The sequence below is a fragment of the Gossypium arboreum genome, chromosome 13, assembly GCF_025698485.1.
Source record: "Gossypium arboreum isolate Shixiya-1 chromosome 13, ASM2569848v2, whole genome shotgun sequence".
NCBI classification, from domain to species: Eukaryota; Viridiplantae; Streptophyta; class Magnoliopsida; order Malvales; family Malvaceae; genus Gossypium; species Gossypium arboreum.
Window position 1 is genome coordinate 45,180,894 of NC_069082.1, and position 17,094 is coordinate 45,197,987.

The following is a 17,094-nucleotide window of genomic DNA, read 5'->3' on the forward strand; positions in this document are numbered from 1 at the left end:
ATAAGCAAATTCTACCAATGGTAAGTACCTTTCCCAACTATCTTGAAATTCCAATACGCAACATCTGAGCATGTCTTCAAGAATCTGAATTACTCTCTCTGATTGTCCATCAGTTTGTGGATGAAAGGCAGTGCTGAAATTTAACTTTGTACCTAATGCCTCTTGCAACTTTTGCCAAAACCGTGAGGTAAACCTCGGATCTCTATCCGAAATGATTGAAAAAGGTATCCCATGAAGTCTAACAATCTCGAATATACAATTCAGCCAACTTATTAAGAGAATAATCATGACGTCTTCGGAATAAATTGAGCCGATTTAGTCAGTCTGTCAACTATTGCCCAGATGGCATTTTTCTTCCCTGAAGTTAACGGCAACCCTGATATAAAATCCATAGTAATCCGATCCCATTTCCATTCAGGAACCATAATAGGCTGAAGTAATCCCGAAGGTACCTAGTGTTCAGCTTTCACTTGTTGACAAACTAAGCACTTTGATACAAACTCGGAAATATCTCTTTTCATTCCACTCCACCAGTAAATTTTCTTTAAGTCATTATACATCTTCGTACTTCCCGGATGAACCGCCAAACAACTATTATGTGCTTCATGCAAAATCTTTTGGATCAACTCATCATTTTTCGGTACACAAATCCAATTTTTAAAAATCAAGCAACCATCAGAACCGATTCTGAAATCTGATCCCGTATCAGCTTCACACTGTTTTCTTTTGGCTAGCAAATCTTGATCATTTTTCTGAGCTTCAAAAATCTCTTGTAAAAACATCGGTCTTGCTCTTAACTCTGCTAGAATCGAACCGTCATCTAACATTTTCAACTGAGTGTTCATAACTCTCAAAGCAAACAACAACTTTCTGCTTAAAGCATCGGCAACCACATTCACTTTTCTCGGATGATAATCAATAACAAGCTTGTAATCTTTCAATAACTCTAACCATCTTCGCTGTCTCAAATTCAAGTCTTTTTGTGACATCAAGTATTTAAGACTTTTGTGATCGGTATATACTCGGCACTTTTCACCATACAAATAATGTCGCCAAATCTTCAAAGCAAACACCACTGCAGCCAATTCCAAATCGTGAGTAGGATAATTCCTCTCATGAGGTTTTAACTGCCTTGAAGCATAAGCCACCACTTTTCCTTCTTGCATGAGGACACACCCCAAACCATTTAGAGAAGCATCACTATACACCACAAATTCTTTACCTGATTCGGGTTGTATCAACACCGGTGCTTGATTAATAACTTTTCAATTCTTGAAACTCTGTTGACATTCTTACATCCATTCAAATTTAACATCCTTTCGAGTAGTCTAGTCATAGGAGCAGCAATTATAGAAAATTCATTTACGAACCACCGATAATACCCACTAGCCCCAAGAAACTCCTAACTTCGTTACATTTTTCGTGGTTTCCAATCAACAATGGCTGAAATTTTACTAGGATCAACCCGTATACCATCACCGAAACAATATGACCCAAAATCCAATTTCCGGAGCCAAAATTCACTTTTACTAAACTTAGCATACAACCTTATCTCTCAAAGTTTGCAAAACTATCCTCAAATGCTCAAGATGCTCTGTCTCATCTTTTGAATAAATTAAAATATCATCTATAAACACCACAACAAATCTGTCCGGTATGGCGAAATATGCGATTCATTAAGTCCATAAACACAAGAGGAGCATTCACAACCCGAATGGCATGACTAAAATTCATAATGACCGTACCTTGTTCTAAAAGCGCTTTAGGCACATCGACTCTTTCACTCGCGGTGATAATACCCGGATCTCAAGTCAATCTTTGAAAACCATGTCGCTCCTTTTAGGTGATCAAACAAATCATCAATTCTCGGAAATGGATACTTGTTTTTGATTGTCACCTTGTTTAACTACCGATAATCAACACATAATCTCATAGAATCATCATTCTTTTTCACAAATAACACGGGAGCACCCCAAGGTAAAAAACTCGGTCTCACAAAGCCTTTATCAGTCAACTCTTGCAACTGTGACTTTAATTCTTTCAACTCTGTTGGTGCCATTCTATAAGGAGCAATCAAGATCAGAGCTGTTCCCAGTATCAAATCTATACCAAATTCTACTTCCCTGACTGGAGGCAAACCTGGTAATTCTTCTGGAAATACGTCCGCAAATTCACATACAACCGGCACTGATTCAACTTTCTTTTCAACTTCTTTTGTATTAATTACATACACCAAATAAGCTTAATAACCCTTTCTCAAATATCTCTGAGCCGACATCGAAGAAATCATACTAAATATTTCCTCTAATTTGTCTGGTTCAACCTGCAAGATTTCACCACTTTCACATTTTAATTCTATAACCTTTTCTTTGCAATTTACTATAGCATCATGCAATGTCAACCAATCCATACCCAAAATAACATCAAATTCATCAAACGGCAACAACATCAAGTCGGCCGGAAATAATGACCCCGAATCATTAAAGGGCATTTCTTACTTACTTTATCAACTATCACGCATTTGCCTAGTGGATTCGACACTCTAATCATAAATTACGTGTTCTCGATGGTATATTCATACTAGACACCAGTTTCATGCATACATATGAATGAGTAGAACTGGGATCAATCAAAGCAATAAAATTAGTATCATAAAGAGAAAATCTACCGGTAATCACATCGGGTGAGGAAGCATCTTCACGCGCTTTAATAGCATAAGTTGTAGCTGGAGCTCTTCCTTCAGATCTAACTGTTGCATCTCTGCTACATTCTTCTTGCTTGTTTCACTTTCACTTTTCTTGGATACCTTCCCTCGAGTCCGCACCACTAGATTTTACATTCTGAAATTTTTCTTTCTCGACTCTCTCAAGCGTCTCTAATAAAATGATCCGGAGAACCACATCAAAAACATTCATTTGCTTTGCACGGACCAAAATGATTTCTACCACACACGGCACTTTCGGGTTTAACAAATCTCGTATTTCCCACACTAGCCGCAGAAGTAGTCTGAGATTTAGGACCCACATTCTGCTTCTAAAATTTCCATATGATTGCTCAGCTGAAACTTGGGAACGAGGATTCATATTTCTTGACTTTCCGGGTTGCTGTGAAGGTGCATTACTCATTGGTCTTTTCTTCCAATTTCGTGTTTGATTCTACCTTTTCTTTTCCTTCAGAGTTCTTCACCTTACAAGCTCGATCAACCAAGACTACCATTTCTTTCGGTTCAAGGATCCCGACAAATACCTTAATGTCTTCGTTGAGCCCGTCTTCAAATCGTCGGCACATCTTGGCTTCAGAGGAACATATTCCCGACATACTTACTCAATCGAACAAACTCTCTTTCATATTCGAGATCGTCATATTACCTTGCTTCACTCAAGAAACTCTTTACATTTCGATCAATAAATCTTTCACTAATATATTTCTTCGAAACTCTTCTTGAAAGAATTCCCGTGTTACCCTCTCTTTCGGTACCACCAAATCAAAGTCTTCCACCAATTATAGGTGAATCTCTCAACAAAGATGTAGCACATTTCAAGCATTCTTCGGTGTACAAGATAATTCATCAAATACCGGATAGAATTTTCAAGCCGAACTCTACTTTCTCGCATCATCATCAATATTTGCTCTAAATTCTTCAGCCCCTTGTTTACGAATTCTATCAACGGGGTTCTATGAAATTTTATCATATCCACTCCACGAGGCATCGAGGCATAGGTTGAGGAATTGGGGAGGTGGGGAGGTCGTACATTTGGGTTCGTCTTTAACGAACTCAGTGTACCATGCACTCATCATTTGGAGAAAGGTTTCGATCCCTTTCTCCTCCTCCCCGACCAACAAGGGGAGGTGGGTTTTCATCGACCTTGCCCTTCAAATAGAGTGGCGCATTACTCTCTACTTCATCTCCACACAATGGATCGGGATCCATTTACTATATAAAATTCATTTAAAAGGTCAAGTCGTCACACTATCACAATTCATACATATGGCATGTATAGCAAAATCCGTACATACAACACGTAGTCCGAGAACCGACTAAAACTGCTCGATACCACTAATGTAATGCCCCACACCGAAACCATCGCGGATTCGAGCTTGAGGGTTACCGAACATAATTTATCAAATTAAGAACTTCAAATCATTTGTTTCTACATTCACGACTTTCTAACTACCGCATCACGATTACAAGAAAAATCATATATCGAGTTACAAAACTCAAATCAAGATCCGTAAATTTTCCCTAAATCTAGACTCACATATATATTTACTAATTTTTCTATAATTTTGGTTGGGCCAATTAGTACAGTTTATTAGTTAAAGTCTCCCTGCTTCGTGGTTCGACTACTCGACATCCGTGTATTACTTAATCGATATCTCTATATACGTAATTTCAATGACTACGAGGTTTGTTTTTCTTAAAACTAGACTCAATAAGGAATCTGTAAATATAAAGAAAAACATCTTATTTTTTAAAATTTATTATGAATTTTAAAAGTCGAATAGGGATCCAAAATTACTCGCGCCCTGTTTCACAAAAGTTTAAATATCTCATAAAATATAATTTATATGCTGTTTTGTTCAATCCACATGAAAATAGACTCATTAAGCTTCAATTTCATAACTTACTCATTATTTAGTTCCATTTATACTATTTTTAGTGATGTTTTCAAATTCATGTCATTCTTTGCAGCAATATTCTGCTTTTAAGGCAAGTTTCATCTTTCCATGAATTTTTATGAACTAGATAACCTATTAAACTTCCATAATATCAAACATGATCTAAATTAGCCATCACCATGACTTATCAATATCAAACATTTTCTCAACCAAACATGGCCATATCATAAAATTATTTACACAAAATAAGTATATTGCTATACATGCTATACTTAAGTTTTACAAGCCATTTACCCGATGAAAGTCCTTTGGATAGTGTGATCGAACCTTGACCCGTCCGATTCTGGAAATGGCTTGTTCAAAACTATAGTAAATAAAGAGGAGGAGTAAGCATAAATGCTTAGTAAGTTCATATGTAAATAACAAGTAACATAACAATACAAATATACCAAACAACTTTAGCATGGTATCACCAAAACATATATCATATTTCCAAACATCATTCATCATCTTACTACCTTATCGTTGTTGTATCTATTATCAACCCGAGGGTTAAGAACATACCTGTCCACAGTGTCCATTTCACAACACTTACCAAAACGTTGCTTGCATCTTAAGTGTTCTTTCATTTCACTAGAAATTTCACCCGTTGAACACATCGGAATACAACTCGGATACACGGAAAATTTGCACATAAGTGTCTCATATGTAATCAAGAAATCATGTAACCCGCCCCTAAGTGAACTCGGACTCAACTCAACGAGCTCGGGCATTCGCATCCATAAGTGAACTCGGACTCAACTCAACAAGTTCAGATGCCTAGTTACATTTCACGAACTTGGACTCAACTCAACGAGTTCGGACATTTGCATCCATAAGTGAACTCGGACTCAACTCAACGAGTTCGGATGCTCAACCATCCTAGTGACATGTCACTTGTATCCTAATCTATTCCTAAGGTTCAAACAGGATTTTTTTTTCCTCGATCTCACATCTTTGCCGTCTTCCACAGAATATCGGAACCGATACTCGGTGATAGTTCATACTCATCCAGTAATTCACATAATTACATATTTTTCAACAATAACCACAAAGCATAATATTTCATGATAATAATCAGCATCATATCATATAAACAACATTAAATTGCTTAAAATGACAATTATGTTACTACATTTACACATGAACTTACCTTTGTACCAAAATATAAAGATTTTGCAATTTAGTCCATAATCTTTTCTTTTCCTCGATCGCGACTTGAATCTCGTTTCTCTTGATCTATAATGCCAAATTAATCTTATTTAATACATACATTCATCAAAACAGCATTTAGTACAAACTTTTGAAAAATTACACTTTTACCCCTAAACTTTTGCATAATTACACTTTTGCCCCTAGGCTCGGGAATTAAACTTTATTCCTTATTCTAATGTTTTATAACATGCTGATCACTTTTCCCTTCTATGGCAACATCAAATTCTCTCTCTAACATATACTTGTGACTATTAGGTATTTTTGCCGATTAAGCCCTTTTACTCGTTTTCACTCAAAACCGAGTAGCACAAGTTGTCTAACATAATTTAAAACCTCATATTCTATCATAAAACATCAAAATACACAAATTTCACCTATGGGTATTTTTCCAAATATAAACCCTAGGTTGAATTATTACTAACATAAGCTTAATCGAGCTACCGGGATTCCAAAAACGTAAAGAACATTAAAAGCAGGGCTTGGAATCACTTACTATGGAGCGTGGAAGCTTGAAACAAACCCTATCTATGGAGAACCCTTGAAATTTCGGCCTAATGAAGAAGATGGACAAAAATTGGCTTTTAATTTTGTTTTTAATTCATTTTAATAACTAAATGACCAAAATACCCTTACTACTAAACTTTCCAAAAATTCGTTCCATGTCCTAATTTTGTCCATGAACTTAAAATTGGTCAAATTGCTATTTAAGACCTCCTCATTAATATTCCAAAACAATTTCATACTAAAAACTTCTAGAATGCAAAGTTTGCAGCTTATTCGATTTAGTCCCTACTTTCAATTTAAGCACTTTAGGCATAGAATTTCATCACGAAATTTTCACACAATCATGCAATCATATCATAATCATCAAAATAATTATAAAATAATTATTTCTATCTCAGATTTTTGGTCACGAAACCACTATTCCGATTAAGCCCTAATTCAGGATATTACACTATCACTTCGCAACAACCTTGACAAACTTTATATAAGTTTGTTATTTTTGAATATTTCATGTTGTTGCACATGGCGAGCACTATGTTTAGAAAACTAATTTGTAACACCCCTAACCCGTATCTATCGTCGGAATAAGGTTACAGAGCATTACCATATAAATTAACATAAAAACATTCATTTCCAAACATTGATATAAACATAGAATAATCCATTCATATACATGCATATTGTCCCTTAATCGAGCCTTTGAGGCCTTAGAAATACTTTAGAAATGGTTCGGGACTAAATTGGAAACATTAAGAAAGTTTAGGAAAAAGTTAGAATTTTTGAATTGTAGGGGTCACACGGCCGTATGGCCAGGACGTGTAACATTTGAAATAGGGACACACGGTTTTGTCCCAACTATATTCCGTGCCTGTGTAACTCTCTGAATTGGGTCACATGGCCATGCCACATGCCCGTGTACCAGGTTGTGTAACTCTCAAAATGGTCTCAAACGCCCATGTGTTAGGCTTTGTAACTGTTTGACTTGTAACCTTTGAAACCTATAGGGGACACACGGTTGAGACACACACCCGTGTCTTAGGTGTGTGGACATGAAATTGGCCAAATTCAAGCAATTTTCATCACCTATTTTAAGCTTGTACCTAAACATAATTTGCACACATGACCAAAGCATCACAAACATACCAAAACATGCAAAGTATAACCAATTTAAAAGACCAAATTCCATTCAACCAATATGCCGACAAGGTACCTCAATCATAGTTAATCAAACATACCTAAACAAATGCATATTTGGCCAAATATCAACCATACACACCTAACTCAATTCCATAACAAAACATACCATACTTGACCATATTAACACATAACAACAAGGCACTAAGAGTACCAAAAGTTCATCAACCAAATAACATATACATGCCAAACTTATCAAATAACATCAAACACAAGTCCACCTATACATGCCATTATAACCTTGGTCAAAACATAAAAAACTATTGAAATATTCGCTAGATAGTGTGATAGATCTCTGACGAGCTTCCAAAATGATCAAGCTTTCGATTATCTATAAAACATGGGAAAGAAAGCTACGTAAGCATATAATGCATAGTAAGTTCGTAAAACATGAACATAACTTACCATTTCAATGCATAGAATTAAAATTAAGCATGATATAATCCAACCAAAAGCTTGGCACAAGTCTAAGCACCATCAAAAACATATGTTAGTACATCAACTCACAATTCACTTGCACTATCATACGGTAAGTCATTATACATGAACAATTTCACTAGAAATCATCAACTTCATGAACATAAGTATACTTACATTAAACATTTCCTTTTCAATTCTTTTCATAGATTCACGACATAAGTCATTAGGATACTTATCGTTCATTTCCCTTTTCATGCCTGTTGAACCATTTAGAATAACATCGGATACACAGGAAAGCTCACACAAAGTGTGCTAAACATATAACCTTTTCTTTCCTTTTTCTTTACATCGTTGCTCACTTGAGCCATAAAATGGGTCTGCTCACATAAGCTGAAGGTTGAAATGTAAGCTACACGATGCTGCTTACATGCTATTGAGTATCCGCAACAAATGCCAAACCTCAGCCATCAGTAGGACATTTAGGACCAGTACCCAAAACATGGTAATCCTAATGACATGTCATTTGTATCCTATATATTCCTAAAGTTCAAACAGAGCTTAATAATCGTCGTAACATCATTGGATTTTCATCATTTCTTTACATGATAAATAACACAGTAGCATATATATCAAAATAACATTAAAACGTTATTTAAACATATGAACTTACCTTGACTACAAAGACGAAAAATTAAAATCAACTAATTCGAGGCTTTAGCTTTTCCATAATCTAGATCCATACGAGGTTTATCTTGATCTAAGTAAGCAAATTCAATCCATTTAATATTCATACTATTCAATTCAGTCCAAAATTCATACTTTGGAAAACTTACACTTTTACCCTTAATATTTTAACTTCTTTACAATTTAGTCCTTAAGCTCGTAAATTGAAATTTAAGCAATTTCATCCAAATCTCATGCTAGATGAATGCACTACGGACCTTTATCAACTCATACAAATCATCATTTCAAAATTTCACTATGTACTTTTATCATTTTTACAAACAAGTCCTTAAATAACAGTGTCATCAAAATCACTTTACAAAACTTATTTATTAAACAAAAAAGATTCATATTCTTCTATTAAACTTCAAAAATCATGTAAGAACATTCATAGAAAAACTCTAAAACTTTAACAATTTTGCAAATTAGTCCTTTGGCTCGCTAGATTAAGCTACAACGATCCTAAAAACATAAAAATCATTAAAAACGGAATCGAAATACATACCATGCAAGAAAACATGGTTTGATGCAAGAAAACATGGCTTGACCGAAACCTAGCTATACTTCTTTTGAAGAAGAGGAAGAAGAAACACATTGAAGAAGATGATACCTTTTACTTATTTAATTTTATCTTTATTTACCTATTTATATTTTTAAGCTTTAAAAATATTCATAATTTCAATAAAACCAATCCATGAATATCCACTAACTATATAAATGGTCTATTTACCACCTAACTCCTGTTAGATTAAATTTTCATAGTTGTTTGATACCTTTAGCTACTAGAAATCTACTTTTGTTCCTTTTTCGATTTAGTCATTTTCACTTAATTAAGCATGCAAACGTCAAAATTTCTTAATGAAATTTTTATACAAATCTACTAACGTACCGTAGACTTTAAAATAATAATAAAATAATAAGTTACTCATCAGATTTGTGGTTCCAAAACCACTGCTCTGATTTAACTAAAAACAGGTTGTTACATAATTACTTAAATTTTAATTTGGAAAATAGGAAAAAAATTAATCAAACTTGAGTTATATTCATATGCCTAAAATTCAAATGTGTTTATAAAGTATTATCGGTCGCAAATAAAAACATAAAGGAAAAACTTAAAAATTAATTGATTCTAGAGCAATCGACGAAGTCAACATAAATATATCTTTAAGCCCAACCAGAATATCCCACATTGCCTTTATGTCTAAAATTTTCTTGTACTACTTTTCCGGTATTTATGCTTCACCTAAATCACCTGCCTGTCCATTACATACCATGCAATCTAACTATCTGCAGTGTTTAGAAAGGAGTGTGTGAGCTCTTGCGAACTTAGTGAATATACAGGAAAGAATAACAACATAGCATGCACAAAGCACAAGTTAAACAAAAGCTTTGCCAAAGTCACAGAACTACAAATTGGATTTGTCATACTTATGTGAAGTTTGGTTCACAGATACTCATCGTCAAATAGCTTAAAAATAGTTGACTATCTCTGGATGTACTAACGTCCAGAGTGTGAGTACTGCAATAAAATAGAGAACTATGAGGTGGTATCCGCAAGTATACGGGTTAAGCTGTAATATAGATTTTACAACGAAGTAGGCAAGTACTTTGAGGATCATACCTTAAGGGGGCGAGTATTAAATCAATCTTAACCTAAACAAGTAAAGATTTATTGTACGAGAGAAAAATAAGAAATATGTTTAGGGTTTGTAAAATCATAAAATAAAATAACATAAAAATAATTAAAATTGCAAGAGATAGATAATGTGAATCAAATATGAGGATGGGTGATCATCTTGCTTCAGCAATCCTAATTAACTGTCGTCTTGGGTTCTTCATCAACCAACTAGTTACTACCCTAGCAGGATCTTTTGATTTACCACTAACATAACGAGTCAACAAGAACTACTTATCTTCCAACCTCACAGTCCAGACTGGCTTGGGGTAAAGGTGTTCATGAATGGGCAGTACCAATTTTGGATTAATTCTCACCTAGATAACTTCCCAGGGTTGTTAGACCTAGGGTTTGTTTCACGTTTTTCCTTTTTCGAACAGTTGATCTGTTGAGTAACCTTACAAAATAGTTAAGAGATCATGCCTCCACTTACTAATCCCCCATAGAGGGATTAGTTTCTCATGGCTTTTATTAACAATATGGAAAGAATGGAAGAATTAATCATAGGGAATGCACTGAAATAGAGTGTTAAAGAAAGCCTGATTGATATTAATATTAATGAAATAAAGTGTTTAAGGAAATATTGATATTCATATTGAAGAAAAAATTGAACTAAAATTATAAAAACTAAAATTATAAAAACCTAAGAAAGCAAGAGAAAAAAAATCTAAACCTAAATAAATAATCTAAGGTAATGGAATCGTGTCCATAATGTGTGCCGAAAAGGTCATTTTACAGCATCCAGGTAGCCGTCATCGTAGCCCTAGGGTAGTTGACGTTCTCGAGCTTTAGGTTCGATTGTGTAGACCAAAACGTCCTTACTTTGTGTTTTAATCTCATTACAGAGTCGATGTCGAGACACACCAGGTCTTGTGTCGCAACATAGCAACCATTATGCTCTTCTGTAGCAATCTTCAAGGGAATGTCGTGACATCCTCAGCCTGTGTTGTGACATTGAGGGTAGTTTCTCGCTTTCTCTATTCTGCTATCTATGTTGCAACACATTGTCTAATATTGACTCGAAATGCCCTCTAATAGTCTCCTACGCATTCACAAAGCATGTTAGTTCTCCCTTTGGCCTCATTTGACCCTTAAGGTTAATAAAAGACTCGATGTTCACATTTTTTTGAATGTAAATAAAACTAAAGAAATTGAATTAAAAGATAATGAAAATACTTGTATTCAAGCTCCTTAAATGTGAAAAATTGTTTAATCTACTAGACTGAGTTACGATAGATTAAACTTCCCAACACTTAAGTCATTGCTTATCCTCAAGTAACATAAATAAAGATTATAAAATGTAATTGATGACCCTTAAGCAATTATGGTACAAGTATTGATTTTGGATAATATGACTTAAGAATTTCATATTTACTAAAAATTTCAACATGATGAGTAGTTGCCTTACGACTTTTGATCACAAACATCTAAGTTAAGTATGTTACAAAAAGTACAAGTACTTTGATTATCCGAGCAAAATATAAATAGTCGTCTATGTGAATGTTCAGTATGATGTCCATTCATGTGTAAGGATATTTAGGTCACATAAGGCTTTTTGTGTTCTAATGTTCTGAGGCTTAGGACAGGCATGAAATTCAAAAATAGTAAGCATCAATAGGTTACAAACAAGAAAATAGTTTGCCACATCATATTGATCCCTATTCTTCCCTCTTTAGTGACCCTTACTCGCTCACCGCCTTATTTCTCCTTCTCTCACCTTTCTTCTCTCTCCAAATATAGGAAATCATAGCATGACATAGTAACTATGGCTAGCCTACGAGTTTCAATGCAAAAGTGAATGAGTTTTTTCTATGTTTGTGACTTTGTCACTGTTCTTTTTTATTTTTTTTCTCACTCAAAAATGCTTTTTGGTTTTTCAGGTGCTTTTTCTATTCAGATTTTTCTTCTTGTTTTACACTTTCAGGCTAACCTATAATTCCCATATCACACTAATCTTTCCTATTTCACTCTATTTTTTACAAACTTCGCCATGATGTATCTACTTAGTCCTCAATACGTATGACCAGATGTCTATAATCATGTAGCATAGGACCAAAGAAAAAGGGAAATAAAATTGATGTTTCCAGGCTCGAGACTTGTAATGTGGTTCATCAAGAAGCGTCAGTAGGCTCAAGAATTGGTACTAAAGGTGAAATATAAATAGGACAACTTTTTGGCTCTGGATGTGTTCCAAACAATGCCTTAGGTCATTCATAAATATCTCAACATTCACAAATTTAATCAACCAAACAAATACAAATTCAACTATTTATCATTCGTACTAGCATGCTTGTTTCCTTGTATTTTCTATATCATTTGGTACAAATGATAGCTTAATACCTACTTACAGTGTAACATATAGAATTTTAGTAGTGCAATAATAAAAACTTTAAAATCACCTATCATCATGCCAAATTTATTCACAAATGCAAGCAACCTATGTACATGCTCCTAAATAATCATTTGTATTTCTACAAACTAAAGCATACAAAAGACAAGAAAAATCAATGCAAATGTAAAAATTTGAAGCAAATTTTTTATGTTACCCTCCACACTTTAGTTGACACATTGTCCTCAATGTGTAACCAATTAAAAGATAAGGAAAGAAGATACCCGATTGATCGTAATTGCTCTAAATCCTATTGGTGGGTGCTTCCTCCTTTGATCATGTAAAGTTTGGATATGTTTATGTCTCCTTTGTGTTGGGTTCCTACATAGAAAATTTAAGCAGAACGCAACATACAAAAATCTACTTATTAATCCTACTGCAATCCTCCCACCTTCTGGCTACTAATGCATCTTCCCATGGTGGATCCATTTGCCAAAACAAACTTGCTTTTTTTGCAAAATAGCATAGAGCAACAATGATCTAAAGGCATTAATGTTAGAAACATTTAAAGCAGATATAATTCGTGTGTAAATGAATTGAATCCACATTTTACCTTCCAAAAACATAATAGCTTGATGGAAAGATATTGGGATATTGTTACCTATGCGGTACTTCCATTCACCCCTTCCCTCAGTTAAAGAGTTTATAATATTATCCATATATGTCTCTAAAATATTCTAAGTCAGTTTCATCAATGAAATCATTCTCATAGTGTAGAACATTATAAAGTCACAAATTATTCTAGTTGTTACTTGCACCTCTTTCCCTCTCACAAGTACTGTATCCCATATATGATCTTTAGTATTTCCAGACTTGTGGTCCCGTAGAGATGTGTAGAACTCTTGGACAACAAGGTCCACAACATTATCCATTGGGATCATCTAAAAATGTCCCCAATGATGATACTTGACCAAAGGCCAAATTTCTTTACACAAAATCATTGATGGATCAAATCCCCTCTCTTGAATGAATGTTTTTCCTTGAAGTTCATTAAAATACTTTTAAACATTCGAATTTGGAAAATTAAGAGTTTGAACGATTGATGGCTCTATTTCTATTGTTCGCCTAACTTTCCTAAGAGGCATGATGTTTCAATCCTAATAACTTACTAAATAAATGAGTCAATGGAATAGTAAAAAGTTTAAATTTAAAAACCCTTAACCTTGAATGTATAGTCAAAGTTCATTTGAATTCCTTGCTTGCCCATGCTATCCTCGTTCCTTGTTGCACCGAGTTTGTGAAAGGAAATTTGGGAAATTAGGGGTTTAGGTTTTGGGTTTAGGGAATATTGAGATATTTGAGAGGCTTTTGGGGGTAAGAGTTTAAAGAGTGATTTAATTAGGAGTAAATAGGAGTTTATGTTATAAAATAGGGTTTTAAAGGTTTAGAAATTTAGTAAAATTAATGTTAAAACCGTCGGGTTGCCCAATGGGTCAAGTCAACCCTGTAGAAAATTGCAACGATGTCACGACACATAGGTTCTGTGTCGCGACACATCTGCCAGTTTGGAGATTCTCAGGGATTGTTTGCTACATCGCGACTGGTTGTTGTGATATTGTGAAGACGACTCTATTTCGGCTAGAAACTCTATCTTAATGATGTTTTGATCTAAGGATAAACCTACATAAAATAAAAGTTAGAATCTAAACTATGTGGTTACTTAAGTATACAGTAATTTACAAATATCATGCAACAATTCACAAATTTTAAGTTATACTGCCAGATTTATCCAGTAGTATTGTCAATTCACCCGTGGATGATTTTTTTGTTCTATCAATATTGGTCCACTGTCTGTCATGCCATTCCACCCTTGCTCGTTTGTCCCGTTCCTTAAACCTATTTATTCTTTCTGTATTCATAAAAGGAAACATTTCCCTTGAATTGGGAATATCAAAAATAGATAAGTTTTTTGCAATGCTCCTCTAATTTCCTCGTTAGGTTGATAGCCACATTTGAAAGTTTTAGTCTCGCCATTAATTTTCATTGTCAACTCATTTTTCTCTAAATTAATGGTAGATCTAGAAGTGGCCAAGAAAGGTCTTCCTAGTAAGATTGGTATCTCACGATCTTCCTTAAAATCAAGTATTACAAAATCTGCGGGAATAATAAAGCTTCGCACCTTGACTAACAGACCTTCTAGTACCCCCTTTGGGTGTATTGAAGGCCTATCAGCAAATTGTAATGTTATTTGAGTTGCTTTAGGATTCCTAACTCAAGTTTTTCAAACATCGATAAGGGCATTAAATTAATACTAGCTCCTAAATCGCTTAGGGCTTTATTAAAGTAAATACTCTCTATTTCTATGGGAATGGTAAAACTACCCGGGTCTTTAACTTTTCACGGTACTTTCCTGGAAACAATTACACTAAAAGAAGCACATCAATTAACCTATTCTCCTACCTTGATTTTCTTATGGCTTGCCATCATCTCCTTTAAAATCTTGGCATACTTGGGAACCTTTTCAATTAACTCAATCAAAGGTAGGTTAGCATTTAATATTTTTAAAAAATAAAAATAATTTAAAAATTCATCCTCGTCCCAATTTTTTGTTTATTCTAATCTTGATGGAAATGAGATTTTTTTGATTTTAGCATATTTAGGTGTCTCTTTTCCCGTCTTAGTCGCTAGTGCTTTCTCCCTATATGGTTCAAGTCCCTCTTCCACATCTAAGGAATTGTCTTGAGGTTCATTAATATTATCCATAAATTGTCTTTCACATGCTATTTACCTTCCCTACATGGATTATCTTCTATGTTACTAGGAATGCATGAGCCAATTTTTCTTTTGACATCACCCATTATTCTCATTAATTGGCTCATTTAATCTTCAAGCTTAGTCAATGTTCTTGTTGAGTTGGTGCACTCAGACTGCACTTACTTTGGTGCACTCAGACTGCACTTACTTGACATTTGTCCTCATTGATTGCATCTCTCCTTCAATTCTATCAAGACGTTGACCACATGTCGTATGGTTACTTGCGTTGGCTCTGTTTTGGGGTTTCTACAAGTAAGGAGGTTGGTAATTAGTATTTTTAACTTGACTGGAATTGTTATCTCTTCCTTGATTTCTTCTCATCTCAAGTTCGAGTGATCTCTCCAACTAGGATTGTATGTGTTTGAATAAGGGTTTCCACCCCTAATCCCAATGTAATTTATATCCTGATAGGATTATTGATATAATGGAAGAGTGGCATGTCTCTTCCATGTATAGACGGTACAAAAGCAGATTCAATACGGTTGAGTCTGTCCACTAGTTGTTGATATTTATTATCCTTTTGAATAGCTTTAATTGTAGCTGGTTCCTGGCCATATATGAATCATTTAGTTTTCCACTGACAGGAGTTTAATTCCATGTTTTCAATAATTTCGTATGTATCCTCATACATTCTATTCATAAGGGCTCCTCTTTCTGCTCCATCTAATCCTGATCTTACGTTCGCATCTAACCCATTATAAAAAATTTGCAGTCTCATCCACTTAGGAAATTTGTTATGTGGACATTTTTGAATCAAAATTTTGAAGCGTTCCCACACATCATAAAAGCTTTCTCCTTCCATCTGTCTAAAGACAAAAATCTTTCTCCTTAATTAGACTACTTTACTAATCAGGAAAAACTTCTGTAAGAATTTTCCAGCAAGTTCCGTCCCAAGTTGTGATAGATCATAAAGTCTATGAGTTTAACCAAGAAAAGACATTATCAATAAGAGAAAAAAAAGAAACAAATGAAGATGAATAGAGTCATCAGTGACACCATTATACTTAAAAGTATCACAGAGTTTAAGAAACCATTTCAAATGTTGATAAGGATCTTCTATCATAGTGCCTCTAAACTTTAAAATTATTTTGGATCATTTGTATCATTGTCAGTTTGATTTCAAAATTATTAGCTGTAATCGTCGGCCTTGCTATACTTTCCTGAACCATATCTAAACTTCGTAGGGCATAGTCTCGTAAAGTTATCTTATTTTGAGCCATTTGCACGTTTACGAGTAATTATAGTGCTGGTGGGTCTCCTAAGGCTTATCACCGGTGTCACGGGCTAATGGATTTTCACGTGGTAGGTTAACTATAACTGGTAGTGGTGGATCTTACATTTGCTGCTACTACTTCTGTCGGCAATTCTTTCAATTATTCTTTCTAGATCTATGGTTGTTACAATAGGCGTGGCTTTAATGCGAGTCATACACCAAACCCAGATAGAAAAGATTAGTAACATTAAAACAAAATGAAATCATATCTACAGCTGAAAAATTGCCTAATTAATCTTTTGGACTTTGAAAATTAAGATCAATCTAGTGATGTTGCCTCCTCGGCAA

General features: G+C 34.5%; 1 non-coding gene across 1 annotated transcript; it reads left to right on the forward strand.

The window, feature by feature from the left end:
* Positions 1-16,261: 16,261 nt before the first annotated feature.
* Positions 16,262-16,367, forward strand: LOC128287240 (small nucleolar RNA R71). The gene has a single exon (XR_008277935.1). It is a non-coding gene; the product is annotated as a small nucleolar RNA R71 (small nucleolar RNA).
* Positions 16,368-17,094: the final 727 nt, after the last annotated feature.